Genomic DNA, 8,822 nt, shown 5'->3' on the forward strand with positions numbered 1-8,822 from the left:
GCAAAAGTCCTCCTGGCAGATTTAAGGAAGATAACTACCATAAGGAAGTTCCGTTCGAGGGATCAGATGGAGAGGAGCAGCTTATTTTTGTTTGTATATCTTGCAGATGTGTTGATATAGCCAGTTTTTCCTTGATTCTAGTCATAAAATGGGCTGGTATTCGTGGAGTGGATGTCACGAATCTGGACTTTGTTTTTTTTGCTCTCTAGCTACTTATCTTCGGATATTAGGTGGATTGATAGCTACGATATTGTAGAGCTTGTAACGTTAGGCACCAATTTGTAACGTTCCAACGAACATTCATTGGGTGCCAATTTGTAATCCTTCGAGGCTCAATTTATAACATCCCAACGTTGAGCTGCTGTTGTCAACTTGTAACCGCAAACCTTAGTTTGCTGCTACAATCCGACTAACATCACTAGCAACGTTGGAGTGACAAATCGTTTCCCGTTGGGACCAATTTTTAACGTCATAACCCCTAATGTATCAATTGCAAAATTGCTACATTAGACGTTATACGAAACACTCTCTGGCTAGCTCACTCAGAACGTGAATATGGCCTACTCTGGAGCAACACACGCAAACAAGTAAAAAGAAGAAACAATACACAGTTAAATTAACACATGTTTATTAAAATATTAAACAAAAAGGGCAGAAAAATACATGTTTAAATATTATATTGAATTTAAATAAAAATTATTTGACTTCTTGCTACAGTGTTACATTATAGTAAGGAAAAATGCTTGTCACCAAATCCTAGGTTTTATCCTGGTCTTTTCTGCTATGGTTGTTAGCAAGCCATGTTGTTAGTTGTGGATTTTCTTGCCCTGGAGTCAACTCTCCTATTGGAATGATAGTGCCATTCTCAGGCCGGTTGGTCTTCTGGATGTTAATATAAATTGACCCGCACCTGAGAAATGTATCCCGGAGGTTGACTAAAATGAAGAAAAACACACCTTGCTTCAGAAAATGGTGAAACCAAAATGAGAGACCTTGCTTGGGGGATGAATAGGTGACCAATCAAATTTAACAAAATTTTATCATTATTCACCCAAGCAAGTCGAGAAACAATTCTTATTTATGTAGCAAATAAGTAAAAGTAAGGATATATAATCTTTTTAAGCAAATGGTAATTACTTTTTACTACTGAAATATTCTAATATTAATTACAAAGCGGATTCGGTAAAAATGACAAGATATATTTATTGAAAAGTTAGATAATTTAGAATTTAGAAACATTTCTATATAGAAATGGTAGTTTGTCAAAAGTTAATTATTATTAAAATCAAAAGATATTATTAAGGATTTAAATTCAATATTTAAAACTGTAAAACTATTCGTAAAACTTTTACATACTATATTAAAGAAACTATATATTTCTTATCGCTAGTTTTTATATAAAATAAAAAAAACATAAGAAATATCCACAAAAATATGTACCTACTTACATATGATAATCATAAATAATGAGATTAGAATTTTCAAAGTTAAAATTATAAAAAGAATTTTATACAACAGGTAGAATCAGGAAACCGATAAAATATATTAAACTCTTACCTCCTAATTCAGGAGACGACACAACAATTGGTTATTATACTTTTACAAAAGTCATGAAGAAAATCGACATTTTTAGAAATAAAAGCCATTATATCGACTTTTGTATCGAACGGGAAGGGGGAAATGTCAACAAAAAGGAGTCTTTGTCACTAGCATTAAACTAAACAGAGAATAAAGATGGCATCTCTCGTTCCAAAGTAACAGAAATAGAGATGAAAATAAAATTCATTCTTTAGAAACTTGAGTAAAAGATAAAAATGATGATTATTAAGAAAATAGGAAAGGTAGATACTGAAACATATATATATATATATATATATATATATATATATATATATATATATATATATATATATATATATATATATAAGAAGATAGATTTGGACGCCAACTGGTTTTTATACCAAATACCAGTAAAAATGAAAAGAGAATAATGAATCAATTAAGTAACGACATAATTCTGATACAATCTATATCTGAGAAAATATATAGAAAAATAAGAGATACAATGGAGGATATAGAAGAATATGAATTATGACAGAAGATATGGAAATTGGAGAATAGAATTAACGAAATATATTAACATAAGAAAGAAAGCAGGCAATGTAGCAGTTATAACGCTACACACTTCCACCACCCAGTAGAAAAATTTCGAAAGTACCCTGAGAAATTTTTCTCATCACTAAACTCATTATATGTTATGATCATCAAAATATTAATAAAGGTAATCTTTACCAAATAATAAAGTTATCTAGATACCTAGATATAGGTATAATAACTTGTAAGTTTAGGTCCTATTATTTAAACAAAATAAAGTGAAAATAGTTAACTTGTGATAAGATATAAAAATTAATATACTTATATTAACCTAAGTCAAAAAAAATAAATGACTATCACCCAACGAATTATAGTATCCGTTAAACTAAAATTTTAACTACATAATTATAAACTATGTATTACAGTATTGTAATACTATATACACTAAATGACTTTAGAGTGAGCACTCTGGGTATTATTTCATCCCCAACGAATTATAGTATTCGTCACACTAAAATTGTAAGGTAAATAATCCTATGCTATACCTTATAGCAATTCCTTACAAGGCTTTAGAGTTAATACTCAGGATAATATTTTATCCCAACGAATTATAGTATTCGTCACACTAAAATTAGGAGGCAAATATTTATGTGCTATACATTGTAGCAGCATGTAACAGGGCTTTAGAGTTAATACTCAGGGAAATATTTTATCCCAACGAATTATAGTATTCGTCACACTAAAATTGGTCGTAGACCAAGAGGGAGAAAAGCTACGTTAAGGGTTATCCGCAATCTTTGGTACTGTACATCGATTTTGAAATCATGTTGGTATGAACGCAGTAGCTCATAATCCATGGTTAAACCTTGAAAGCGCTCCTCAGAGACGACAGTCCTGTATACTATGAACCCCCCGACGCCATACCCTAAAGACAACCTTACCATTAAAGGAAGATCCAGTGGTATAAATGTACATCTCCACCACAGTTCGGTCCCATATATATGTAATTACATAAATATCATACAAAAACAACTAATATGGGGACGATGTATCTATCACTCATGGAGATAAACATCGTTAGAAAGACATTCTTTCAAGAATGTTAGTTCTTAAGGGAAGCTAATTTTAAACCAAGGTAATTATGATATTAGCAATATCACTAGATATGCATATAATCATTAAGTTATAAAAGATAAGATATCATAATCATCAGTAATGCAGTAGGTATATAAATCCAAATATTAGTTATCATAATACTAATCTAGATTTTAGCTGCATATATTGCATGAGATAGTATGAGCAGAACATTATAAGCAGTTAAGAAAGATAAGGTAAACATCAAAATATAAAAGAAATAAGTAAAAATTTAGTAAGACCAATCTAGACATCTATTAAGTATAAAATTTACACAAGATGAAAAGAAAACTGCATAAAATTATACTCAGTTGAACTGAAGAAGAAAAATTAGTCATAAATATACTTTGATTTAAATCCAAACGTTATGCACCTGTTAGAATAATAAAGTAATCTATACAGAAAAATTGTACAGAGCAAAGTTATACAAGAGGGTATAAAAAACAAAACCTTTCCATTGTCATTTCAAAGAGACACAACCCTACACCAGATTTCTAAATAGTAGTATGCATAAGGTTAAATCTACCTTGTAAATGCAATAAAAAAAATTTCATTAAAATATAACACTCAAGAAAAAGAAAATTCATTGTAGTTATGCATTGATGAGGGCAATCATTGTGAACTAAATCAGAGAAACTTATTATGACTAAACTTCAATAGACAGTATGGTCTGGAAACAATTACATTTTTTATTAAAGATAAGAAGATAATGAGAATGAATTCTCGGCATATTGCATATGCATATTTATGGACTAAGGCAAGTCAATAAAACAGCAAATTGACATTAAGCTAGTATAAGATAAAGTAATTTTTGTACCAAATAGTATCAAAAATTAAAGGTAGGTAAATATCAAGATAATTAAGTAACACAAGTAATTTTGATTGTCAGATAAAGATAAGTATATTCTTCACAATACCTAGTAAGTCAAAGTTCTACACAAAAGACATTAAAGATACTGCATAAAATTTGGCTTACTTATGATAAAGGAAAATACAAAGCAAAGATAAGATAAGTTGTGGTAATATCATATAAAATTGCTATAACACTAAACACTATCCAGGGATCTACACAAAAGAAATAGAACTAGAGCTGCATAAATATAGACGTATGTATTTAAAATGTTAAAGACAATTCAAATGCAATCAAAAACTTCAAAGCTTCATAATCTTACACCAGAGGTTTCTATAAAAGAAGATAAGATTACTTTCACTCCAAAAGATAAAGAATTATGCCTAACGCAACACCCCTAATGGGTAAATGGAAAATATTAACGCCCTTGTTAATAGTTTTCCTGCAGTGACCTCAAGCCCCGCGAAGATAAATCATCCTAGGCAATTTTTATGTGCTTGTCCGAACAAATCTCATATTTGAACCCACTCAACGGAAAAACAAGACACTTGCACTAGGTATGAAAATTAGACATAAGTTATTACGCAATAGTTTTAATAACACCATAAAGGTAATACAAGTAGCTAACTTGCAAAGGTAAGAGATAATGTGTTATTAAACGAAGATAAAGATAAGTAAATAACAATCAAACTTGTGAAAGGTAGTAGATAAATTTTCTAGCAAAGGTTCTCATAACTAAATATTTTATTGAAAAGTCCATAAATAACGAAGATATTTGTTAACGCAGGTAATAAAAATATGTATAAGCTTAAGAAAAGAGATAAGAAGATAATTTAAAATATATGCAATACAAGATATATGTAAGTTTAAATTACACTTAAAGGTAAGATATAATAGTATAACTGCCAGTTTTACTCAAAAGATATATTTTTAATATGCATTACAGATTTTCATCGTCACTAGAATCAGTGACATCTAATTTGATATCCCTGACATGAAAATTTCCAAGATCATTTCCATCTAGATCCTTTAAATTGTAGACTAATTTAGACAAAACTTTATTGACAATACAAGGGACAAATTTTGGTACTAGTTTTGCAGAGAAATCATCGACAGCTTTTGATAGGACAAAATTTTTCTTCCAGACTTTACCACCAACGTGATATTTGACATCACGTCTACGAAGGTTATACCTGCTAGAATTCGTCGCATAAGAGTGACGTATTGTCTTTTGCACTTCTTTAAAAATAGAAGACATATTTTCTAGTGGCCTTGGGTCGAATAGCTTGTTATTAATATTAATGACATTGCTTGCTTTGTCTTCTATTGCACCAAAGAAGGAACCGTCCAAAGGGATATTTCTGGCAAAAGTTAGAAACGAAGGACTAAATTGTGTAACTTCGTGTTTGGCTAGGCGAATAGCCTGGGCAATCTTAAAGATTTCTTTGTCCCAATCTTTATGATTATCATGTATAAAAGAACGAATAGCTGTTACGATAGTTTTGTTAACTCTCTCAGTAGGATTTATTTAAGGAAAATATCTCGCATTATACCAAATTTTTTGTACTTTATATTTATTCATTAAATTTTTGAAATCATTGGAAACGAACTGTTTCCCATTATCAACTGCGAAAATTTGTGGTACCCCAAAGATAAGAAAAACTTGATTTTCAATAAATTTAACAATAGCTGTAGAGGTAGCATTTGCCATTGGATGGACAAAAATAAATTTCGTCAATCGATTTAAAACAAGCTTTTTATCAGATACCTTTGGATGATCAATCCAAATTAAAGACTGCATTTACAGTTCCCACGGAACTGTATGGATGTGAGTCTTAATATTCCTTGAATTTGGCTGACTAATTTATAACTAAATATTTTATAAGTTATTTAAATAACTATTTATAAGCGGCATTTAGATTAACAAATACCACTCCTCATACCTGATATTTTTCGTACTTCTCTTCGCTGTGTTGGGCAAGATTTAGTATTTGTGACATATTATGATCTAACCTGTCATATATAGCCACTTTTGTCTTTTAATTTGAGTTTTTCTTCTATTATCGGTTTATATTAAGGATCATGTACAGAAGTATTCTGCATAGCTGACAAAATAAATAGATATATTGGCCGATAGCTTTTGAGGTCGTTGGAGTTTTTGCCAGGTTTAAGCAAGCCAACAACTTTGTCTTTGCTTTGCTTGTCTAAAGACTTTGAATATTAGCCATTGTTGTATTTTTAGTTCAAATTTTATAGTTAGTTTTGTGCTCAGATCCTCAGCCAGGAGCCGTAATATTGTTCATTATATACGTGGATAGCGGATCCAAGCTCAACATCGTTGAAAGGTTCTCTCAGCTGACTGGTTTTGTTTTCTCCCATTATAAGTTGTTCTTTGCTTCTTTGCCTGCATTTAATATGTAATTTTCAGCGATTAGCTTAATACCAAATACCATAGGATTGGCCTTCTACGTGCTTCCTGCATTTTGTAAGCGCATATGTAAAGTGGAGTGTCTTTATCTCTAGATATACTCTTAATATTTATACACATAATTAGAATAGTTGGTCCTAAAAAGGACCGATTTGACAAAAAACATATTGAACGGGTGATTTAAGAATTAACGATTACTTAATTATTCATTACCCAGGGTACGCCCGATTGCGGTGGTCTTATTAGTACTTCAATTTTCGTGAACGCTTCTACTTTAAACTTCATAAAAAATGACTAATCTTTCACTTTTTTGTTACTGTTATTTTAAGACGATATTTCGAGTTAGATTTGTATAGTAATAACTATAGTCAATATATAGTCTCTATAAGTAATTGAGTTTGTGGTATCGGTTACAACTCATATATATTGATAATGAGGAAATAAACAGGTTAAAATAGGTGTAGAAAATTTTACCTACATATATCGGCACCATTGTTCAGGAGATGGGTTTATCCCAGAGATCAAAGGTTACATACTTTTACAGGCGTATTCTAGGTACTATTTATATATTTTTATTACTAAAAAAGTGTATTTATAATAAAAGCCTTAAGCTATCTGTAGATTCCATGAATATTAGAATCTATGGAAATTAGCAAATTAAAAAATACAGACATAATTCTGAATGACCAACTTGAGACAAACAGTTATCCCCTCCTCAACTTATTCAGTTACAAAATATGACGTGTAAACACATACCTGTTAATTGTTAGATAAAATGAATTTCCATCAAGTAACGGTCGAATCTATCACTTACTAAAAGAGTACGAAAAGACCTGCTTATGCTTTAGAGTATGGGTACTTTAGTACAAAGTACCCTTTGCTTTTGCCAATTGATTTGTCACTTTCTCAGCGAAGGGTCTCCCTTTTGCTCATCAATAATGTTCCCGCTCGATATAGTTATTGTAATATATTCAGATTTCACTATATGCTCTACATTTGGCTTTATCTCCTATTAATTTACAACTACGACGAAATCTTTATAATATATCTGATGCATTGATATTAAAGTGGAGTAGAATACTTGGTAGATAATATTTATTTGTTTTGAGTATACTTATTTTACGACCTAGTACATAAAAAAAATAAATACTTGTGTGCTCAGTGCTTTCTAAGTCTGTAAAACATAAACATGCTTCCATATTAGATTATACATTTATTAAGAATGTCCACTCTCTGAATTGAAGTGTCACACAATCTTTCACAAAAGTTATTCTTTTCTGAAATTTTCTGAATAAGGTTCAATAGGTTTTTATATTTTGTTTTAAGTTTTAATCTTTAAATCGGAGTTCATTTTTTGAAAAACTATAAACATGTGACAACAAATTGCTATATAAACGGCGTTATGCATCACTAGACCCAGCCCCAATTTCTTAAATTGTGGATTATGGCGCTTTCTGGTGGAAAAGAGGAACAACAGGATAACATCAGATGTAGACCAAACAAAAGAAATTAGGACACGCATTGAAATAGCACGTGCATTCTTTTTTAAACTTTAAAAGTTTCTTTGTTTTCGGGATATAAAGTTAGAGCCTGAGAATGCTTCGATGTTACGTGTTCTCTACTTTTCTTTATGGCTTGGAAGCGTGAACACTAAAACAAGTCCATCTGAATGAGTTGGCCGCCTTTGAATTTTGGTGTTACAGAAGAATCCTACAAATATCATGGATTCAAAGAATGTCAAACGTGGAAGTAACTAGAATGATAGGAAATGGGGCGGAAATATTATTAACTATCAAAAGACGAAAACTTGAGTACTTAGGACATGTGATGAGAGGGCAAAAATACGCATTATTACAACTTATTATGCAAGGCAAAATCCGAGAAAAGCGAAATGTGGGAAGACGAAGAATATTCTGGCTTAAAAACTTAAGGGAATGGTTTGAATGCAGTAGTGCAGAACTTTATAGAGCGGCAGTCAACAGAGTCCGTATAGCCATGATGATTTCCAACCTTCGATAGAAGATGGAACTTAAAGAAGAAGATAGAAAAAGGCATAAAATCCCATTAACCTGTTAGTAACGGATAACCAGATATATTTAAAAAGATTAAGTACCTTTCTTTTTATTTTGGATTTTGAATTTTGCATAACTAGAGCAAGCGACTAATTTTTGTGTATTAGTTTTGAACCAAGCGCCTCTTGCGAGCGTTTTAATGATTGTAAATCGAATATTTGGAAACATATGTACATAAACGTGGTTAACAATGGTGACGTTGGCAATTTGTTGAGGCGTTTAGGTTAAGAAGTAGTGGCAGTTA

At 31.0% G+C, this 8,822-nt stretch overlaps 1 long non-coding RNA gene across 1 annotated transcript; it reads right to left on the bottom strand.

The window, feature by feature from the left end:
- Window positions 1-606: 606 nt before the first annotated feature.
- Window positions 607-1,699, bottom strand: LOC140442679 (uncharacterized). The gene is made up of 2 exons (XR_011951104.1): window positions 1,558-1,699; window positions 607-935 (listed from the first exon to the last, which is right to left on the bottom strand). It is a non-coding gene; the product is annotated as an uncharacterized lncRNA (long non-coding RNA).
- Window positions 1,700-8,822: the final 7,123 nt, after the last annotated feature.

Source organism: Diabrotica undecimpunctata, chromosome 6, assembly GCF_040954645.1.
Source record: "Diabrotica undecimpunctata isolate CICGRU chromosome 6, icDiaUnde3, whole genome shotgun sequence".
Classification (NCBI taxonomy): Eukaryota; Metazoa; Arthropoda; class Insecta; order Coleoptera; family Chrysomelidae; genus Diabrotica; species Diabrotica undecimpunctata.